At 40.6% G+C, this 24263-nt stretch overlaps 1 pseudogene; it reads right to left on the bottom strand.

Annotated features, from left to right (window-relative positions):
• Positions 1 to 3913: 3913 nt before the first annotated feature.
• Positions 3914 to 22517, bottom strand: LOC147434388 (S-adenosylmethionine synthase 1-like; annotated as a pseudogene).
• Between the last annotated feature and the right edge of the window lie 1746 nt (positions 22518 to 24263).

Below are 24263 nucleotides of genomic sequence, written 5' to 3'. Positions count from 1 at the left end.
TCATTGTGGAGGTAGTTATGCGTATGTATATACTTCAGAGTTTGGAGGAGAGCATTGATGATCTGCAAAATATTCTCCTGGAATAGCTCTACTGTTCCTGCAGTGAGTGCGTAATCGCGAATGACAAGCTGGCTGCCGTCTGCAGTGCATTCTTTGATCCATTGCTCCACATGGCTGCCATTCCAAAATTGTGAAATGAGCATTGGTCGCTCCACGTGGCGCACCATGGCAACAGGGTAGATAATACCTCGATGTGAAATATCCAAAATTGTTGCTTCGTCTTTGACCTGTTGCTCCATGGTGGGCCCATGTAAGTGTACTTTGAACACTTTTGCAGCATACACTTGATCTTTGAAAGCGGGATGTGTGACACCCACACGCTTCACATGTGCCCATCTTCCCTCTCCCAGCTATGGAGCTTGGATATTGAAGACGGCTGTGTCGGGTAAAAGGTGTAAAATAGGTGGTAACTGAGAGAGGTCTAATGTAGCAACGGATGACGTTGAAGGCTCTGTTCTAAGAATTATTTCTGGTTCAACAACAGCTTCAGAAGAGCTGGCTTCCACTCTTGCACGCTTTGCTGCTCTTTCTAACTTTTCCTTGCTCTTGAACTCCGTGTAAAGCTGTTGCACAAGATGTATGCGCTCAGCTATGTTTGGCAAGGAAGTAATCGCAGGATTTTTCAGTTCTTGAAAGGTTTTCATGATCTGTCCAATGGTTTGTTTGACCATGTTTACTAAAGCACCTGATGTCAGGAGGGCTATGTCAAAAATAGATGGTGCAAACTCTGCCTGGAGCTGCTCAAACACAGACTTGTTTAGAGTCTCTATAAGCTGATAAAAATGCTCCGGAGCGACAGGTTTTAAACAACACCTAATCTCTACCTTTGACGTGTAATGGAAGTGTCTCACAATCACTTCGGAGACGAACTTTCGTTGATGTTTCGCTAGCTTCGTGTCTGCCATATCTGTATGACAAAATTATAAATTAAGAATCTTACAAAAAGATTGTACACCATAGTAACATAGTTATTATATAATGAGGGTTAACCCTATATATATATTAAATGATGATTCAAATTTATTAAATAATATTAAATTATTGCAAATTAAAGAGAAAATCTTATGATTACAAACCACATTGTGCGAATCGACCATGAAAATTAAATTAGACACACACACACACACACACACACACACAGAGAAACAAGCCAGGAGTGAGATGCTCTCAGCACAAGAACTGGACCCTGCTATGTGCAGAAGTGTGAGATGATGAAAGAAATTATATCTAAAGGGTTGGAAAATCGTACATGTGAACAGCTCAGCTAGTGTGAGATATTCTCAACACAAGTCCTGGATGCTGTTGTAAAATAGATTGATAGTTTTTATCAATCTAATCCCTGATAAAGTGTGTGGAACTCACGACACAACTATCAGCGGATAAATTAACAATTGCAGATGTAAGTTATCTATCGTATGTGTTTACGTCCAAAACAACACCAAGTCATTTAATGATGAAAAATGATGTTCTTTTGGAATATGAAACACACGAGTAACCAGTATGTCACATTAAGATGAAGAGGGCATGAAAATATGCATCTCTTCACTCTTAATATAACGAGTGGTAACGCTTGTGTTTCTATGTAACACATATGACAGAAAAACTTAATCTAAAATTGTAAATTTTATAAGCTATTTCTAATGGAATGTGTGGAACGCACAACACAACCATCAGCAAACAGCTCAACAATCTCAAATGTAAATCAATTGTTGTATATATCTATGTTCAGAGTAACACCAAGTCATCTGCTGATGAACAATGATGTTACTACAGAAATAGAAGCACAAAAATTACGAAAGTCGCATTAAGATGAAGAGGGCATAAAGTATGCATCTCTACACTCTTAAAATGACGAACGTTAATCTTTGTGCTTCTATGTAGAATAATCAATAATGATTTACTTTAAGATTGTAAATTTTATAGGCCACTCTGAAGTGAGAGGTGTAGCATCATGCCTACTACACTCCACGAGTCAACCTCTAATCCTAACTCATCTCTATGGTGAGAGATATACTACTACACCATACGAGTGAGAATCTAAATTTACCCTAAGCCTTCCCTGGAGTGAGTTATATAACTACACACCACGGGAAAGGAAACTATATTCTACACACCTCGGGAGTGAGCCATATGGCTACACACCACGAAGTGGCCTACAACCTACAAGCCAACTTTGTGGTGAGAGCCAAAACTACTGCACCACACAAGTCTGGCACAACACAAAAAAAAGTTAGTATTTACTGAAAATTTAAAAAATTTACCTGAAAGTCGCTGTAAACCGAAGATGTTGTCGCTATCTGTCAAACTCTCAGAATCTCCAAGCTCTCCAAACTCCAAAAAAGTCCACAATGCTTTTCAATCGAATACGGCGACGATTGTATATATATACAATTTTTCGATCGAAATACTTTTCTATCGAAATAGTTTTCAATCGAAAAATATCTCGATCGAAAACGGTTTTATACGGCTATTCGGTAATTATTCGGAAATACGGCATATATTGACGTTTTATACGTATAATTTTTGTTATACGAGCGTATAAATGCAACGTAGTTAAGTATTCATGTGACATTAGCTTCAGGACCTTGATTGCTTACCCACTGGGCAAGTTTTTACAAAGGACGTACCCTTCCCTAAATGTTTTCCTTGTATCTAAAAATAGCCTTAATGCTTTGAAGAAGTTAATTTTCTAGGTCACTAGTGCATGCATCATATAGCGATATGTGCCTCTTGAACCCCTTTCATGCCAACCAACTCCTATGTTATGTTTTCTTTTGGCAAGGTTTGTGTGCAAGGTGTTGGGACCCTCTGTGCTATTTTCAATCAAGGTGATAATGCTATGTCAATGGGAAATTTGGACCTCCCACTATCTTAGCCATGAATCCATGTATGCAAGGTTTTTGTCCATGGAATTATCTAGTTGCCACCATTGTCATATTAACCGGGCCTCATATGCATTTCTTTGTGGGTTTCTTGCAAGGGTGCGACTATATGTTTGGTGTGTATTGATGCATGCTTTGCTTCCAACAAAAAAGGCAAGAATTATCCCTACCATCCATCACATTGCCCGTGCCATCATTAAACACATGGTGCACTGCATTCTAGTTTATCTATGCTTTGTTTGCCAATGTAACAAAAAAAAATTGCCGGCTCAAATTCATGTTTGGCCAACTTTTCATTGAGGCAACCCCAAAAAAGGCATTGGAAGTCCATGTCCTCTTCCTGCATTTTGCATGTTGCTATAGTCAACATGTTGCTATAGTCAACATGTTGCTACAGTCAAGAGATGTGCTCACATGTGGACAAGAATAGAACCCAAATGAGTCTGCCCACAAGAGAGTCGAGCAGCTCCTTATATTGCCAATAGAGACTACATGCCAAGAACTGAGTGTCCTCCCACACTAGGTGGTCAGACACATGACCTACACGACCACACACCACACCTCCCCCCTTAGGGAGAAAAAGATGGACATATTTTTACAAGATTGGACTGAGAAGGGACTCGACATGACTGAAGGGACTGCATCAACTCCAACGCCTCATCCGAGGGGAGTGATCATACAACGGCTTCGGGGCTAAGGGACTGAGCTTGGGGGCTAGACTCGTCATCATGCCGATCATCATCAAGGCATGGAACTCGAACATCTCGCTTATGCAAACATCAGGTCGCTATCCCGATGTAATGGACAAGACGAGGAAGGACTGAGGCCCGGGAATGATATTTTTGCGACATACATCCATCTCTATAAGGGGTTTGGTGGGCTTGACTTGATGCTTAATTGAATGGGAAAAAACTCGGCTAGAAAGAGTGAGAAATCGAAAAAGAAAACTAGAACTGTGCAATAAAAACCAATTAACTGAAAGTGAGAAGGGAGAAAAATTGTTGTGATCTGCATTTTTTGAGTTCTCTCGTTGACAAGAAGCACCTCTGTAGTGATGCTACAGCTGGCTTAATGACAAACTCCTTCAAATCAATAGCAATCTTATCATTTGTAACTGTCTCATCATGCTAGGTTGAAATATGCACACTGTGCACTCGAAGAGGGATCATAGCGCCACCTTCATTCTTGTACTCCACAGTGACCTGAGTCTTACCATCAGGGCGAAGCCATGAACAGGTTCCATTCTTTCTTACCTCAGTGGGTTTAGCCACAAGCTTGGTTGCCAACATGTGACTGAGGGGCCTAAACTCTTCTGTCTCATCTGTAGCAGAACCAACCCTGTGCTCTTGATCACCAGCACCAATCTCTTCTGGCTTCTTTGTGAAGCGACCATGGACCCCTTGGGAAATATCCGAACTCTGTTGCTCAATGTAAACGAACACCTTGCAGTGGTCAGCATCCAAGCCCACATCCTCAGACATAAATCCAATCTCTCTGCAAGTGTCCCGCACTATATTCCCATAATCAATGATAGCTTTGGTTGTGATTTCACCAAAAATCATAACCATGTTGGTCTTAGTGCAAGTTTCGCACGCCACCTTGCTCTCCGGGTCTTGTTCCAGACAAGCATCCAAAACTGCATCAGAGACCTGGTCACAAAGCTTGTCAGGGTGGCCTTCATTGACAGATTCGGAGCTGAAAAGGAAAGTCGTCTTTGACTACGACGCCTGCCCCACTGGAATGATGCAGTCCATCGTTACTAATTGGCAGAAGCTGGCCATTGGTGTCGCTGTCCTTGCCGGGGCTCTCATCGTCATCCCTGCAGTATCTTAACCACCAACTACGTGGTGCTCATAGACAGGCGTTGGGTGGGGGATGCTGCTGCTCTCTCTCTCTCTCTCTCTCTCTCTCTCTCTCTCTCTCTCTCTCTCTCTCTCTCTCTCTCTCTCTCTCTCTCTCTCTCTCTCTCTCTCTCTCTCTCTCTCTCTACCCGTTATCAAACAAGAACACCATAGCTAGGTGAAAGAAGCGCAAAAGAACCCCAACAAGAAACGGCCCTAACTACCCGCCGTCTCCACCAATGTGGTGTGCTCACATGTGGACAAGAATAGAACCCAAATGAGTCTGCCCACAAGAGAGTCGGGCAGCTCCTTATATTGCCAATAGAGACTACATGCCAAGAACTGAGTGTCCTCCCACACTAGGTGGTCGGACACATGACCTACACGACCACACACCACAATACATACATATATATATATATATATATATATATATATATATATATATATATGTGTGTGTGTGTGTGTGTGTGTGTGTGTGTGTGTGTGTGTGTGTGTGTGTGTATACACACACACACACATACACACACACACACACACACACATATATATATATATATATATATATATATATCTGTGTGTGTGTGTGTGTGTGTGTGTGTGTGTGTATACACACACACACACACACACACACATATATATATATATATATATATGTATTTTTAGATTGTGCACACATACACACACACACACATATATACACGCTCGCTCTGTCATAAAATCTAATATCTAACTAACCCAAATGATTTTCTCATATTGAACTAATCATTTACTGTGGGAGAATAAATGGGAACAAGAGTTAGAATATAGACATGTGCTTATGGATCTATCTCAGCACGGGACCAAAGTCAATGGGTCGAAATGGGAGGTGGTATGTCAAAGAGCAATGCTAGCTATTGGAGCTTGAAGACCTTAGGGTTAGCTTCATTAAAGACATCCAAAGGTTAGTGTTAAAAGTCCTTAGACCTAGGACTTTTAGGTGTTAATAACTAAGGTGCTTGACATGCTCGATAGCTAAGGTTCAGGGTAAGCAGCCTTTGTGCTTGAAGTGGCCAAGTCCAAGTCAAACCTGGGCCCTACAAAGAGGGGGGGGTGAGCCTACAAGCTAGGGGGAGGAGAGAGAGAGAGAGGGACCCCATGCTCATTCTAATTCCATGCTTGATAAGTAAGGTGCTTGAGAAGCTTCCCATGCATGGGGGGTAAGGTGTTTGAGGGGCTTGAGTCAAAAAGAGACCCTACAAAGGAGGGGGCAAGCCCCAAAGCTAGGGGAAGCTTTGACTTAACCTCCCACTCACCCAAAGGACACACCCTTCCTCAAGGGGCACATGGATACATGTCAGGCTCTCCCTATGCTTAGCCACATGGAGTGCTTGAATCCTATTGGCTAGGCTAAAGAGGGGTCCAATGAGATTTTAATTTAATTAAGCAATTATCTAGATATTATCAAGCCCTCTCTCTCAAAGGGGTAAGGAGGACACTTGTCCAAAGCCACCCATGTTGCTTGAAATGTACAAGGCATGTGATTGGCCAAGCTTTAGGGATTCCAATCAAATCTCATGATGAGCTAGGAAGAGGGGTGGAACATGAGAAGCTAGGGCCTTGCTTGAGGGGTATACACCCTCTCACACACTTATTTTCATACATTCTCACCTTATGACAACAACAACAACAACAACAAGACCAAGGAGAAGGAGTCATAAAGGCAAAAAGAAATTCTTTCTTGAAGAGCTAGAGCCTTTTCGCAAAGATCATAAATGCTTTAATTGTGGGGAGCAAGGACATGGCTATCGTTCATGCCCCAAAGAAATGTCATCAATGAAACTCCTAGAGCTTCCACGATCGAAGCTCCAAAAGAGATGCTCATTGCAAAGGGTCATCCCTTTCCTGTGCTTGGGGAAAGGTGAGGGGGCATGATTCCTTCGTCCTTTTTTTATCCTAGCTCTACTCACAACTTCATATCAACGGAGTTGGCCACAAAGCTGGGCATACAAGATTTTAAGATGGGAGATACTATAACTGCTAATGGAGCTTTCAAGGGACAACAAGCCTCCGTTACTCCCTTGATTGGGAAGTTGAGGCTTCATGTCCAAAGCTACATCGACAAAGAAGAATTTTTTATTTCCCCTCTCCAACATGAGGATGTCATCCTAGGGGCAACATGGTTCAACGGCATGGCTGCCAACATGAAGTTCCCTGAAAGGAGAATGATAATTCTTAAATTTAACAAGATATCATTGGGTAGTCTTGCCACTTCTTAAAATCTTGTCTTCATATTGTAGGTACTTCACCTATAGGGAAAAGATCATGTATGTAGATGCTAATGAGTTTGGTCGTACTATACCACTTGTAAATTCACCTACTTTTTATAAGTCAATGAAAAGGTCGATTTTCTCGTACATGATTTTTGTCAGAGAGTCTTTAAATGATGCTAATGTTTCAACAAAACAAAGTGGTAGGAATCAAGAAGAATTAGACTTGTCTGATTTTCTAAATAGATTCCAAGATGTATTTATCGATGACATCCCTACGGAGTTACCTCCAAAACGTGGGGATGATGACCATAAGATAGAGCTTCTACCTGGGAGCTCACCACCTAATAAACCTCCTTATAGAGTTTCTCAAGCTTAACAAGAAGAGATTATGAGGCAAGTGCACGACCTGGTCGACAAGGGGATGGTGAGGCCTAGCTCCTCTCCCTTTTTTTCACCAGTACTTTAAGTGAAAAAGAAAGATGGCACATACCACATGTGTGTGGACTATCGAGCACTAAATCATATCACTATCAAAAACAGATTTCCCATACCGTGGGTAGAAGATTTGTTTGATAAGCTACAAGGTTCGACCTAGATTGACCTTAAAAGTGGCTATCATCAAATAAGGATAGTGAATGAAGATATCGTAAAGACCGCATTCTGTACAACGTTTGGTCTTTATGAATATCTTGTCATGCCTTTTGGTTTGATAGATGCTCCAGCCACATCCAATCGTTTAGTGGAGAAAATCTTTACCGCAAGTTCACTGGAGTGTTCTTCCATCACATTATCATCTACTCCAAATATTTGGAGGAGCAAAAGCAACACCTCTAGGTAGTTTTTCAAGCTATGAGGGAGAATAAAATTTTCATTAACCAAAAGAAGAGTGAATTTACCTCCAAGAAATTCAATACTAAGGTCATATTATCTCTCAAGCTGGTATCTGTATGGATCCAGCCAAGCTTGAGGTAATAAAAAGATGGCCTAATCAAAGGAATCTACATGAGCTACGAAGATTTATTGGTATATGTGTATACTATAGACGCTTTAGAGCTAAATTCTCCCAAATAGCAGGACCATTACATGACTTGACAAAGAAAAATGTTAAGTACATATGGACTGCTAAGGAGCAAAATACTTTTGACAAGCTTAAAGAAAAGCTTACCTCTCAACCCGTGCTTACACTACCAGATCTCTCGAAACCTTTTGAGGTCCAATGTGATGCTTGTGGAGATTGCCTTGGAGCAGTTTTGCTTCAAGAAGGGCATGCCATAGCATATGAGAGTCAAAGACTCAATTCCGACGAGCGAGTATTGGGCATCTACAAGAAGGAGCTAATAGCTGTCTTACATGCCCTCGACACATGGAAGCACTATCTTTTGGGGACTCCATTCATCCTACGCACAGATCACCAAAGTCTTAAGTACTTCATGACGCAAACCAAGCTCTCTGACAAAAAAATGAGGCAGGAAAATTTTCTTTCACAATTCAATTTTCATATTGCTCACATTGCTGGCAAGCACAATCAAGTAGCCGATGCACTATCAAGAGACGACCAAGAGCCAATGCGGTGTCCATAGAAACTCACAATTATCTATCTTCTATGATAGATGTATGCTACTAACCCCGATTTTAAAGAGGCACACTAAACGGAAACCCTCTTCATATCCCAAATTTTTAAACACCATGGCTTGCCAATATCAATAGTATCTGATAGAGATCCTCGAATGGCCAGTAATTTCTAGAAGGGTCTCTTTGAGAATCTAGTACTAGGATCAATTCCTCTTCGGCCTATCACCCATAAATGGATGGCCAAAGTAAAATAGTCAACCTTACGATTCTAGATCTACTTAAGACCTATGATACCGAAGTAGATCTACGTTCACAATGGGAAAAGTACCTACCTCTTGTAGAGTATGCTTACAATAACAGTGTCCATACTACAACAGGGAAGACAACTTTCGAAATCATTGAAGTAAGACTTAAAAGTCCCTTGCTACTTAAGGGACATGGGAAGATCTTCATTACTGATGAATATAGCCAAGACCTACAATAATCTTTCCAAAAGATTAAGGAGGCTATATCCATCTCGCAAAACGGCAAAAGATTGTTGCTAACAAGCACAAAAGGACCTTAGCGTTCAAGGAAAATGATTGGTTCCTACTCAGATTTCCCAAGGCTCGATTGAGGCAAACTACGGGCAAAAATCCTACGGACCACCAAAAGTATTATGCTAAACTAGCAAAAAGATACTATGGTCCTTTTCAAATCCTAAAACCAATCAATGAGATGGCCTATCAACTCAAGTTTCCCAACCATTGTGGCTCATTCACAATGCTTTGCATTTGAGCCTACTTAAGCCTTACAAAGGAGAGACACCACAAGAACCAATCATTGAGGACCTGCCCAAGATCGAAGATCAAGAAGAGGTGCTTCAGCATGAATCGATTCTTCGACATGAAGACAAGGTACTAAGACATGGTAAGATTATCCGACGGTATCTTATTGAGTTCAAAAATTATCCTTTTGAAGATGCTAGATGGATGCAAGGAACATAGGTTAAGGATAGTATGAACTTTGTCAATGCTTACAATGCTACATTAGAGTAAGAAAATGTAAATACTTTTATTAAAAAAAAATGTTTTTGTCTTATAAGACTAGTTCTCTTTTTATTGTGCACAGATTTAAATAGTATGCATGCTTAGAATCTTGTTTGTGATGACGACTTCTCTCAAACACCAAGTAGAATATGTCACTCTACTTTGGAAATATGATATGGGCTCAAGAGCAAATATGCTTGCGGTAGCTAAGTCTCCCAAGCACCAAATGGATTGATCATCCATTCTGGAATGATGTCATAGGGTAAAAAAGGATCCTCTACCCGCTAATAAACTCCGACTAATGACTAAGACTCTATCTTCTCTACCTCATAGTCGAGGACGACTATGATTTCAAGAGAGAGGTAATGTCATAAAATCTAATATCTAACTAACCCAAATGATTTCTCATATTGAACTGATCATTTAATGTGGGAGAAGAAATGGGAACAAGAGTTAGAATCTAGATATGTGCTTATGGATCTATCTCAGCACGAGACCAAAGTCAATGGGTCCAAATGGGAGATGGTCTATCAAAGAGCAATGCTAGCTAATGGAGCTTGAAATACCTTAGGGTTAGCTTCATTAAAGACCTCCAAAGGTAAGTGTTAAAAGTCCTTAGACCTAGGACCTTAGGTTAAGCTAGGCTCATGTTTTAGGTGTTAATAATTATGGTGCTTGACATGCTTGATAGCTAAGGTTCATGGTAAACTGACCCTGTGCTTGAAGTGGCCAAAAACCTGGGCCCTACAAAGAGGGGGGGCGAGCCTTATACAAGCTAGGGATGCGCAAGAGAGAGAGAGAGTCCACGGTCATTCTAACATGGGCCCTACAAAGAGGGGGGGAGAGCCTACAAGCTAGGGACGAGAGAGAGAGAGAGAGAGAGAGAGAGAGAGAGAGAGAGAGTCCTTTTATCGTCCGAGTATCCAAAACAATCGAGCCAAATTGAAGGATGTTTAGAGACAAAATTATAAGCAGTTGAGAACGAAGGCAAGTTCAATATATGGTAGTTGTCCGACGAAGGACAACTCGGGAAATAAAGAGAGAGAGAGAGATTAAATTTGATATCCGTTCTTAGATCAGAACCATATATTGACACTTGACCAAAATAGACAGAAGATAAAAGACACTAGACAATAGACAAAAACCAAATAGACGAAGACAAAATTCTTCATTTAATGCTGGTACATCCGATTCTGGTAGGAGACCGATTGAGCCTCAGACCCATGAATTGTCAAGTTCACTAATTCTCTCTCTTGCAAAGTATTGTTCATGCCAAGCTAATTAAGTATAATGGTTATGTTGCTACCTCTAATCAAGTTCTCTCTCTATTTTCTCAAAATATTCTCATAAAAATACTCACTACATTTCTCTAAATTCCGCTATTCTCAATGTTCATAGTCCAATTCCATTACACGCTCATATATATATATATATATATATGTATGTATGTATGTATGTATATATATATACACATTATCTCTCTCTCTCTCTCTCTCTCTCTCTCTCTCTCTCTCTCTCTCTCTCTCTCTCTCTATAGACACGCACCTGTGCTGTGCAATCGTCGGTGCATGCACCCTCTCTCTCTATCTCTCTCACTGAGACAATACACACGACACATTTGGCTTTGAAAATTTTAAGCTCCATCATATATAGCATAGAAGCCCTTGTCTGTCTTAGATAGAAGAGGGGGTCATTTGGCCCCCTTACCCTGTCTACTGAGGATGTGGGTGCCCTATTTAAGAAGGTAAAATATTGAAGTTGGAAGGGTGGATGCCAGATGGTTTATAAATTTATGATTATCTTTGTTGGGAGTTGAGCCCTGCCCGTCTGTCTCTGTTGGAAATTGGACTCTGTAAGCATGGGTGACCAAGGTGAGGCTGAGGATAAAACCCGAGCTCTCATGCCCTACGTGGCTTCAGACCTCCTACGTGGCCGCCCCCGACCCTTTCTCCCTTCCTACGTGGCCCGCGCGCCTTTTCCAACCCTCGCCTTTCACGCTCGCCATAAACCTCTCGCACAGCGGCAGCCCCCCACGTCTTTGGAGATTGCGATCTCACCTGCCCCACCCTTCTCTCTCTCTCTCTCTCTCTCTCTTCTCTCTCTCCTCTCTCTCTCTCTCTCTCTCTTCTCTCTTCTCTCTCTCTCTCTCTCTCTCTCTCTCTCTTCTCTCTCTCTCTCTCCTCACACACACACACACACACACACACACACACCCTGCGGGCCCTTCACTGAAACCCCGCCCCCTGTCTCCTCAGTTAGCATGCAGGCTCGTTGCTGCATTTTCTGAATACAGGAAAAGGCCCGTCAAAATCCTCCCATCACCCCCTATTGAGCAGTGTTTCGCCGATTTAGTGTATCATCATGCTCCAAAAGCAGCAATGCCTACCATGCCTCTCTTCAGAAATGTTTCGCATTACAAAGTAGATGGCTCACCACTTCATCCTCTGCATACAAGTGATTGCTGCATTTTCTGAATACAAGAAAAGGCACCCATTTCCCATTCGACAAGGACTACGGCATCCGCCATCATACACATTGATACATCCACGCAGATGCGGCTCTGCTTTATTTCGCAATTCTTTAGCTCGCCGCTGCCTCTCCCCCCACAGCATGACAATAACCTCCACGATTCCCTTGATAACCCCTCCTTTTCAGCTGGCTGCCTGTGCGGCATTTGTTGATTGATGTTGCGGCTAATTCGACCATCCCACATAGGGCCAATGCAGAGGAGGCTAAATCAAGGGCACCTCCAGCCTCCAAGCAGTGTTCGAGGTATTCACTGCTCACAACGCCTCGCTCTTGATGTATCTGGGCAGAGATGCGGCAAGATCGACGCCGCCATCCTGAGCAATGCAATGTAGCAAGACTTGAGCTATTGGCCTTGTTCTGCCAATGCTAGCGATTTTTTATTGTAGCAAAGAATGGACTCTCAGAAAATTGACCACTAGCTAGGCCTCTGGCACGGGGTGAAAAATTGAGTATTGCCCATAGCCATTCCCCTTCCTTTTCTATCACCTTCAACAATTTGCTGGACAGAAACAGAAAGCTGATAAAAATTGTATAAGCATTTGTATCATCGTCGCAACGATCTTGGCTTTTATCCTCACCCCCTTCCGAAATGGCATGTAATCAAGTGCTTGCTCGTCGTATCCATGTTCAAAATCCCATGAAAGGTCCTTTTGATGCTTGCAATTTGCATTGGGATATCTTGCATGATTCCCATTCAAAGTATAGTGCCCTTCAAGTAGCTTATGTTCCTTGGAGCTGAATCGACGACTTTCTCATTGGGGAATGTGCAAAGGAGGATGCGCCGACACATTTCAATATACATTGGAAAAAGGTGAAGCAACCAAATGCATTAAGTAGGCCAACTATCGAATCACACCTTGCACAAATTGGATATTGGTGTGCTTTTGGACCCGACAACTATCGCGGTGAAGCTCCTAAACCTAACCCAAAAAGAAGAGGTCAAGAAGGCAAAAACAAATCAGGATGTCAATGCCATTTTGTGGTTTCCCAACTCTATCTATACCCTAATGTTGCAAGGATTTACCGTCGGATTGACTTGTTGTCAACTTCTTCCACTTGATTTGAGTGTGACTTCCGTCGAGCTGCCGATTCCTTGTCTGCAACTTGATTCTTGTATCAATTTTAATCAAGTTAGCTATTCTTTCACAAAGACTGTATAATTCTTGCTAACTATTGTGACTGGTCTATGTGTATCACTCCAAATACAGCTAAGTGAGGTAGCAGTTGAGACTTTTAGATATCACTTTTGCAAAAAGCCAAAGAACTACTCTGCAACCTAGAACTGAGTGAACACGTACCAATTTGGATCCGATTGAACCCAAAATTGCCCGGTGGCCTTGTATTATGTTGGCCTAACACTATACAAGTTCAAAAGTCAATAATGGTGTCTCTGTGTAGCAATAGTAAATAATCACGACTATTTACTTTTCTGAGTTTTTTGCACTTTTTGACTTGATTTGCCAAGTAAACTACCTGTTAAGGTCCCTGGACAAGTTTCACCAAGTTTGGACAAAATCTGTTCAAGTTTAGTAACTGTTTCATGTCCACAGACTCAATTTTCAAGAATCTGGCTTAAGTCTCACCTTTGTGATTCAAATTTCACCAAAATTGATTTGTATGGTTTACTTGATGTGCTTGACCTGGTGGTATACTCAAATGTGCACAATTTTTGAAGCAGATGTAAATAATCGCGATTATTTACTCCTACTATGTTTTTTGCAAGTTTCTGTCCCAATCGTGACACAGATCTGTTAAGCATCTCAACTTAAGGTCTCTAGCCAAGTTTCATGAAGTTTGGACAATTTTTGTTCAAATAGTCATTAGTTTTGTGTTCGTAGACTGTCTTTGCAAATTTGGTCACAATTTTCGATTCAATGATCCAAATCTTACCAAATTTGATTTGTGGGCTTATTATAACATGGTAAAGCTAGTAGTATGCTAACTTGGTCAAAAAAGTTGAAAAATGGGACAGATGTAAATAATCACAATTATTTACTTTTGGTAAAATTTTACATCTTTTTGGTCAACTGAGCATGTACACATGTCTATCACATCAATATAAGCCTATGAATCAAGTTTCATTGAGTTCGAACAAAATTTTCCCCAATTTACACTCAAGTTTCCGAAAGTCAGTACAGAAAGTTTTTACCCAGTTTTTGGTCAATTTGGTGATCCAAATTCTATGTGCCTTTACAAAAGTTATTTATACACATGCATAGAGTCACTAGTATCAACCTTGGTCAGTTTTGAGCCGAAAGTAAATAATCGTGATTATTTACTTTAGGCCCAAATGAACACTTTTTTGAACTTTTTCACTGGACAGTCTTTTCATGAGCTTTTTTAAGCCTCTGAGTCATGTCAAAACTTAATTTGGCCTAAAATGTCAAGAAAAAGTAAATAATTTGAGTTTTTGCAAACTCTTGAAATTTTTACCTCAATGTTTCCTTGAGCTTACCCACTAGTTTATACAACTTTTAAAGCATACTCTCCAGTCAGATTAAGTGGTTGGTAGTCTTTTCGTGCTATTTCTGGCCGTAGACCTGAAATTTTGCAACTTCAAATAACCACTCACATTTGATTCTTTCATAGAGAGCATTATTCTAAAATCCACCTCGGATTCTACTTACCCTACTCTTAGGTTCTACTACAATGGGGTTTTGGAAAGTGTACACAAATACTCATTTTCTTGCTTTTTATGGTTTTTTGAGCCTTGATCTTAAGACTTGTTTCGTCCATCAATCATTCTCAAAATCCTACTCTAATTCTACAATCCTAAAGGAACTTAGCAAGTACAATTACTTCCAACCCTACCTCTACATAGCAAAAGATGACAATCTTAAGCTATGCGGTTTTAAAAGAAAGTTTCTCCTCTAGGAGATCTTAGAGGAAGTTAAAGGATAACTTCACAAAACACTCATGTTTTTTCTTAGTTTAGGTCTCTTCGATCCCCGACAGCGGTGCCAAATGTGGGACGGGAGTCTAACCTCATTCCTATCTTATTGCAAACATAGCGAGAACCACGATTAAATTGTCAATCTATGGGACGAAGGTGACTCGACTAGTGCATAGAGGCTACAAGAGGTTGTCAATCTCTTGAAAAACAACAAACAACTCGCATCTAACTCAAGCTACACTCAAATGACCGGAATCACCAAAAGCCAATCGCTCATCGGCAAACAAATCACATCCGTTACAACATCAAATGACATTCAAACGTAACGAAACTTTTAGGACATGTTTATAAGACCTAAGCAGACATGTTTATGGTCTCAATTTCCACTTTAGGTCAAGTGCAAAAATCACGATTATTAACAGCAGTGGATTTTTGACCTAGTTATTTTCGACCCAAAATGCATCTAAATGCTTAGCAATGATGCCCCCCCATTACCCCGCATATGCTAATTTTTTTATTTTGAAGTGTAAATTCCTACTTATAATGAAATTAGGCCGCGGTTCGACGACGCCAAAAGCTACAAAATACTATAAAATGCTTACGTCAATGTGTAGAGCTCTTACGTGTGGTTGCAACGATCAGACGTGACTGCAATGTGACAATAGGAGAGAGAGCAGGAAGCGCGAGAAGGAGAGAAGTGAGCGTCGTTAGCTCATGATGTGTATTCCATTATTCAAAACTTAATAATAACTTACAAAAATTGGCTTTTATACCTTAGCCAAGGTTTTTGGTGGTCAAAACTAATAATCTGGGAGCTCTAACTAGAGATAGGTAAAGACAGGTTGATACAATATGGAAGCTTGTAGCCCCGGCTCATCAATTACAAGGTTTATCCAGAAAGTAGGAGTTACAATATTCCCGATTCATCAAAATAATAAATGTTTTTAAAATGAGAGCTCCGAAAAATGGTATCCAAGTTAGCTTGCTGCTAACATTCTCCATTATTTACGAACTCTCGGATTTTTTATTGGCATTTTGCCCATACTAGGTTAGATTACATATCGGTTGGGCCATTTTATGCTTTGCTGCATCCTAATGCATGGATTGGGTCTCATGGAAATCAAATGTGGTTACTCTCTAAGTCTCAATTGTGATGGCAAAGAATGCTATCTTGCATTTTCAAGAATAACCTACCACTCAAGGAATGCATTTTCTTATGGAAATGCATGGTAGGTGCTCTACTAGTTGGTACTTTGGTGCATGTATGGATTGCCTCCTCTTGTTGTGTCCGATGTCATGGGGCTGACGAGTCTGTTATGCATTTGCTTTGGGATTTCTTCTACTCTCAATGATTCATAAAAAACATGTCCTCTGCTCTGTGTCTTTGTTCCCCATCTGGAATCTTTCACAGACAGTTCTGAATTTTTGGAGTCCTCCAACCGCCACAGTTTTCGTTTGAGGTCTTCTTTAGCTAGATCTAATTTGGGTTATGTGGACCATATGGCACCAATGTAATTCTAAGATGTTTCATGCATTGGAAATTGAACCATTCCCTTACTTCAAGATTTCACTTGGACAAGCACTAGACTATGCTTATGATGTGGGAAACATCTCTCTTGAAGCCTATAGGATTTTTGAAGTCCTACAACCGCCATAGTCTCCATTTGAGGTCTTCTTTAGCTACGTTGAATTTTGGGTTATGTGGACCATATGGCACCAATGTAACTCTAAGATGTTTCATGCACTGGAAATTGACCCTTTCCAAATTCCCTTACTTCAATCTTTCCTTGGACAAGCACTGTACTATTCTTATGATGTGGGACACATCTCTCTTGAAGCCTATAGGATTTTCTTTGATTGTTTCTAGCTTTCGGAGCATTGCAATGCTCCATCTTTTGTATTTCTTTATTGTGGATTTTCCTCACTTTGAGGTTTCCCGCTTGTAAATTAAATCAAGATTTACAAAAAAAGTGTGTGTGTGCGCGCGCGCGCGTGTGAGCCTAAGGACTGACAAAATGGTAGATTTGGAAACACTTTAAGTAGAGAGTGTGAGTTTGTGTGGAAATCTCATTGGAGATCATGGACTTGAATTTGTGTGTGTGTGTGTGTGTGTGTGCACACCTGTGTACGCATGTGTGTGTGTTGTAGTATTATTATACTAAATGCATATACACAAGTACATAAAGTTCATATAACTAAACAATGATTTGTACAGAAATGATTCAGTCTTAGATTCATTTTTGTACAACATAATAAGCCTGAGGCATCATTTCAATGATCCTATACAAAAGAATAGAGGTGTCAAGGTCATCCTGGTTGAATTTGTTGAGATCTTTAGAGTCAGACTACAATATGCTAGACCTTTTTAAGCCAAGAAAGAATTCTCACCTGCAACCATATAGACAAGTCAACTGATCTGTTAGACTTGGCTACGTATAACAGGTGTCAAAGAACCTATCAGTTGTTATCCATGTCAAACATAAAAATTATTAGACTCGCGATTGTCCTAATTAATACTTAAAATAAATGTATTAAGTAATTCCACCTTTCATTTGAATTAAAGTATCCTTGCAAAAATTGGATTCTCAAAGTAGCAACCATATGATCTTAAAAAACTTATTTTCAAGTAACCATTTATCATATCAAAGAGTTCCAACCTGTTAGACCATCCAAGATTAAACAAAAAATATGTCTACTTGATATGCTTGACCTTGTGGTATACTCAAATCTGCAAGAATCTCAATTTTTGTAGCAGATGTAAATAATCGCGATTATTTACTCCTGCTATTTTTGTGCACTTTTTTGCAACAATCTTCACACAGATATGTTAAGCAGCTTAACTTGAGGTCCCTAGCCAAGTTTCATCAAGTTTGGATAGTTTTTTGTTCAAATGGTCATTAGTTTTGTATCTACAGACTAACTTTTCAATTTTGATCACAATTTTCAATTTAATGATCCAAATCTTACCAAATTTGATTTGCAAGCTTAATACAACATGGTAAAACCAGTGGTATGCTGGTTTGGTCAAAAAAGTTAAAAAATGGGACAAAAGTAAATAATCATGATTATTTACTTTTGGTAAATTTTTGCGTCTTTTTGGTCAACTGAGCATGTACACTTGCCTATCACATCAATATAAGCTTATAAGTCAATTTTCATTGAGTTTGAATAAATTTTTCTCAATTTACACTTAAGTTCTAGAAAGTCAGTACAAAATTTAGTTTTTTCCCAGTTTTTGGTCAGTTTGGTGATCCAAATTCTATGGGCCTTTACAAAAGATATTTGTACACATGCATTGAGTCTCTCGTATCAACCTTGGTCAGTTTGGAGCTAAAAGTAAATAATCGCAATTATTTACTTTAAGCCTAAAATGAACACTTTTTTGAACTTTTTCACTGGACAGTCTTTTCAGGAGCTATTTTAAGCCTCTGAGTCATGTCAAAACTTAATTTGGCCTAAAATATCAAAAAAAAAGTAAATAATCTAAGTTTTTGCAAACTCTTGAAATTTTTACCTCAATGTGTGCTTGAGCTTACCCACTGGTTCATACAACTTTTAAATCATACTCTCCAATCGGATTGAGTGGTTGACAGTCTTCTGGTGCTATTTCTAGTCGTAGACCTAAAATTGTGCAGCTTCACATAACAACTCACAATTGATTCTTTTGGAGAAATAAATGTTCTAAAATCCACCTTGCATTCTACTTACTCTACTCCTAGGTTTTACTACAATGGGATTGTGGAAAGTGTCCACAAACACTCGTTTTCTTGTTTTTTATGGTTTCTTGAGCATTGATCTTAAGACTTGTCTTGTCCATCAATCATTCCCGAAATCCTAACCTAATCCTACAATCTTAAAGGCACTCAGCAAGTACGACTTACTTCCAAGCTACCTCTACACAGCAAAAGACGACAATCTTAAGCTATGCGGTTTTATTACTAAAAAAAATCTACTCTAGGAGATCCTAGAGGAAGTTAAAGGATAACTTCACAAGACGCTCATGTTTTTCCCTAGTTTAGGTCTCTTCGATCCCTTGCAGCGGTGCCAAATGTGGGACGGGTGTCTAACCTCACTCCTATCTTATTGCAGACATAGCGAGAACCACAAATAAATTGTCAATCCATGGGACGAAGCTAATTTGACTAGTGCATAGAGGCTACAAGAGGTTGTCAACCTGTTGGAAAACAACTAACAACTCGCATCTAACTCAAGCTACACTCAAATGACGGAAATCACTAAAAGCTAATCGCTCATTGGCAAACAAATCACATCCATTACAGCATCAAACGACATCCAAACGTCACAAACTTCTAGGACATGTTTATAAGACCTAAGCACACATGCTTATGGTCTCAAATTTCACTTTAGATCAAGTGCAAAAATCACGATTATTAACAGCAGTGAGTTTTTTACGTAGTCGTTTTCAACCCAGAATGCATCTAAATGCTTAGCAATGATGCCCCCTATACTTCGTTTTTTATTTTAAAGCTTAAATTCCTACTTATGATGAAATTAGGCCGTGGGTCGGCGATGCCAAAAGCTACAAAATATCGTGAAATGCTTACGTCGTCAATGCGTAGAGCTCTTACCTGTGGTTGCAACGCAACAGACACAACTGCAATGTGACAACCGGGGAGGAAGTAGCCCCGGCTCATCAATTACAAAGTTTATCAGGAAAGTAGGAGTTACAATATTCCCGATTCATCAAAATAATAAATGTTTTTACAATGAGAGCTCCGAAAAATGGTATCCGAGTTAGCTTGTTACTAACATTCCCCCCCTCCTCGCATGTGTCGTCCCTTCACATAGCTTTATGGGCTGAAGTAATCTTCGGGTTAACGGCTGGCGAGGCGGTCTTTCAGTGCATGTAAGGCTTTCTCATATCTGATCTTTCTTTTATTTGTCTGGAACCTGTAAGAACTGCATGGTGACCCTATTTTTGAGATCAATGGCCGAGTAGCCAACCAATCTGGAGGTTAAGTTTCTTATCACTAGCCCAAATATCTTCGTTCGCCAAGTGAAGAACCCTGTGTAAAATGCTTCCTCAAACGCCAACATATTGCTAGATGGCAAGAACATGCATCGAGCGTAGAAGCCATAAAGAACTTCTTCAGAAGGCTGGCCACTTAGGTCGTAGCAAAGACCCTTATTGCCCTTGAGGCATGACATCCACAGTGCTCCTACTTACTCTGGCTTGTGAAAAGCTTCAATGCATGTGAGCAGCATGTGGCAAATTTTGTAGAGCATGGCACATGAGAGAATAGGGAGGCTTTTGAAGAATGTCATGGCGCCCGTTAGGGTTTTCACCATGTATTCCTCCGTTGGTGTTCCCTACTCTGGAGCTGACAATCTTGGATAGTTGAGCCATGTAGGCTGCTTCTTAGCCAGTGCTTCATGTGCTTGCCATGTCCTTACTCTTGGTACAGGACAAAAGGTTGGGTCTTTCTGAAGAGCTGCAGGTGCTCTTGTGAACAAAATCAAATATCGTGGATTCTTGTTCAGTCAGCTCTTTCTCCACTTGGGGTGGACATCCTCTACGCCTTCTTCCTGCATATCTTTATATAGTCTTTCTTTTACCTGTTAACAGCTCTACCTTGATCAATGGATATGGCAATGATTGTTGATGCCATTGTGCATTGATTTGGTTGGGAGGGAGTTGAGTGACGTTGACTAAATGGAGAACTCTCAACTCTCAATCCATCATTGCTTTCCATTGTTCATTTGTCTCCTGAGCAACCTATTCCTTAAATGCATCTTCTTCAGCTTTAGACAGTTGGACCATGGGCACTTGCTCAGCATCTATTAGTTGTACCTGGAAATCTTCCTCTCCTCCTATCCCTTCTACCGGTTGTGTTTCCATCTCAACAAAAGAGACTGATGGAATTTCAATATATGGTTGCTCTGAGGTATCAGCTTCTTCTTATGTCTCTGGCTGTCCCTCTTGCAGCAGTTGATTGGCTCTCTTTAACTCTGCTATCTCCTTGAGAAATTGTTCTTCTCTTTGTACCTGCATTAGTGCAAGGTTTCTTCTCTGTGATTGCTCTAGCTTTAGCTCTAGCTCGAGATCCTTATTCTTATTTTCCAAAGCCTTGTAGACTTCGTCTATACCTTTGATCAAGGCAAATGCAGGAGTTTCCCTTATCTATCTCAAGAAAGCTGTGTGATCATTAATCATGTGCTCTGAATATTGCAGAGATGCGTTTGCTACGTCGGGCTGCACTTGGATCTTTTGTACTGACAGAGTTGTGGTTAAGAGTTCATTTGTTACCTCTGTCAGCTATTGGTCTTTGATCTTGCAGGCATCTGTTAACTTGTTGAGAAGTTCACCAAGCTCCTCCATTTCTTTTTGTTGCTTCTCTTTGGCTAGCAAGTGTTGTTTAGCTTCATCTCTCAGCTCTTGGATTTGTCTCTGCAGATCTGAGATGGCATTCATTCTGTCATCTAATTCTCCTTGTAGAGCATCCATGACCATCTCCAGCTCTCTAGCTTTAGCACTGCGGCTAAGTGCTGATGTTCGCATTTTTTCAGTCATCTCCTGCATCTGCTTGGCATATTCATTAACTTGCAGGATGACTTCATCATTCGTCTCCCATGATTCATGCTTTGTAGGTTGCTTAGATGTTTCAACGGTCTCTATGTGTGGCTCCTTGGGTGGGGTTGTGGTGGCTTGTGGTTTTGGTGGTGGTTCTACCTCTCCTTGAGGCTGTGCAGTTGCCTTGGCTGCTTTGCCTTCTTGAGGCTTCGTGGATGCCTTGGCCGTTTCTTGTTGGGTGGTGGTAGAAGGTCTGGCATGTCTTTGTTCAGTTGTCCTTGGTTGCTCAAAATTTGCTGCTTCCTCTAGTTCAGGCTCTTTTTCTTTGGCTTCCTCACCTTCAGTGGATCTAACGGTTGGTGAAGGTGGAGGGCTTGGCATCGATTGGTCTTATTGTTCCGTATATGGTGATGATGATCTAGGAGACATCTCACCCTGTTTGTGTTGGGCTTCACTTTGTTGGACCGCTTCAGCTTGTCTCTGTTGCTCCACCACATCTTCCTTTGCTTTTCTTTCAGCTTCTTGAGCTTCTTTTAGCGCATTCAAGAAAATTTGTTGGGTCCTCTGCTCCTTTCCTTGCAGGGTTCTTAGTTTGGGGTCCTCTTATATCTCTTGGAACCCACCTTGCCGAGTCCTCACCTGCAGCTTGGCAGCTTCTTTCATAGGTGTGTTTCTCTCTTTCAAACCTCGCCTTCTTCTGTTGAGATTCATCTTGGTGTTCAGCCACTGCTTTTTTCTTCATCTCTTCTATTCTGGCTCTCCTCTCTTCATTGTCTGAGATCTCACTGCTATGAGCCCCGTGGGAGCTTTCAGCAAATTCTTCATCTGTCTTGTAAACTCTCTTTGACGACCGTGTGGTTTTGGGAGATGGTTGTGCAGACACAATCCATGTGTTCTGATCTGGGACAGGTGACAAATTGTCTGCCATGCCAATAGCATTCTTGCCAAGTCCTCAGGTGCACCCAGATACGTGATTTTACCTTCTTTCTTGGTGCCCTTTAGTGTTGATAGCACATACTGAGCGTGATCAATGGGTTGCCTGGTTGTCGACCTCAACACTTGGGCAAATGTAGTCGCAACTGCATGATTAGGTATTGTGTACCTTGGTGGTCTCTTTGCTAGAAAATGGAAGTGATGATGATACAAACGTGCTAGTTCTTCCACTTGCTTTTGGATGAGGTCGGCAATGGTTGGCGCAGCAGTCTCCTTGGTGAAGGTGCCCGCTGTCTTTCTGTCTCGGGCCCTCATTGGCATCCCTTCTGTCGGCAACTTTAGTGCCTCGGCCACAATTTCTTTTGTGATCACCACTTCTACTTTCTGCCCTTATTGGTCGGTGATTTGGGTTGATCCATCCTCTTTAATTGTAGACAGCAGCTCATAAGCTTTTTGGAAATCTATGCCACATGGCTCCTGGTCGTAGAAATCCCTGAGGCCCAGCCTTCTGTTAGCGTCTTTTGTGTCTAGCTTTGCAGCGACATCATAGATCTCTTTTGGTGGCAGTTGTAACTCTACTTGGTGTCCTTTTTCAGTTTTAAACCTGCCTGTGAAAACTGTGGTGTTGTTTTCTTCAAGCTATTCTCATGACAGGTATGTTGCCTTGGCCGTCTTTGTTGAACTTGGGTCCATTTGGTAGGGTGGCAGCTCTTGCAGCTTCTCTTTTTGGGACACCCTCTTCTTGGCCTTCTTCGCAGCTTGCATTGCTCTTGTTAGGGGAAGTCAGTGCCAAAGTTAGAAAATTCTGCAGGTTATGCTCTAAAATGCCCTTCAATCTGAATTGCTGACAAATTGAGTCCAATTTGCTTCAAATCAATTTTGGAACATGCATAGATGCATAAATACATGTAAAGATCAAAATCATAAAGTCCCAAACAAAAAATTGCAACAAAAGTAAATAATTGCAATTATTTACAGCTGATGAATTTTTCCAACTTTTTGCATTTTTGGCATGATAGGCTTGAAATATATAGCAATCAGATACTTTGAGTGAAGTGTGGGCTCATTTGAGTGCACAGGGTGAAAATGGTGCTAGATTTAGACTTTCCATCTCTGAAACAAAAGATATGAAGGGATTTTGAGATCCAAATTAGCTCAAATTTGGTCAGTGGCCTTGGGACATCATGTGCTTTGGTCCCATAAGGTCAAAGTTGCAATTTTTTCCCATTTTGGCAAGAAAGTAAATAATCGTGACTATTTACTTTTCCATCAAAATTGGACAGTTTTTGTTGCAACTTGGTTCTAGGCATGATGTAGACCCTGTGTATGACATATGAGCTGATTTGGATCAAAAAATGTGACAGATACTCAAAATTTGCATTGGAGGAACTTCTTTGCGTTTTTTGACAATTTTTCAAATTATCATCGATCATTTTGGCTCATACTTGAAATGTGTCATGTAATAGGTGTGTACAAATGATAGATGAAGTGATGGTACCATTTTTCTTGGGTACTATCACAATTGGAGACACCCAATCTGTGTGTTCAATTTCATAAATGAATTCGGCTTCCTTTAGCTTTTCTATCTCTTCTTTGATCTTCCTAGAAAATGTTTCATTATATGTGTACGGCCTCTATCTACTTGGTTTTGCATCATCTCTCATGGGTATGGTATGTTGATAGATTTTTGGATCAACACCCTTGAGATCCTTATAAGACCAAGCAAAGATATTTCGGTATT

This window comes from Adiantum capillus-veneris, chromosome 19 (assembly GCF_014529385.1).
Source record: "Adiantum capillus-veneris isolate H3 chromosome 19, ASM1452938v2, whole genome shotgun sequence".
Classification (NCBI taxonomy): domain Eukaryota; kingdom Viridiplantae; phylum Streptophyta; class Polypodiopsida; order Polypodiales; family Pteridaceae; genus Adiantum; species Adiantum capillus-veneris.
Note: the sequence above shows the minus strand (reverse complement) of the source record. Positions and strands in the feature narration are given on the sequence as shown.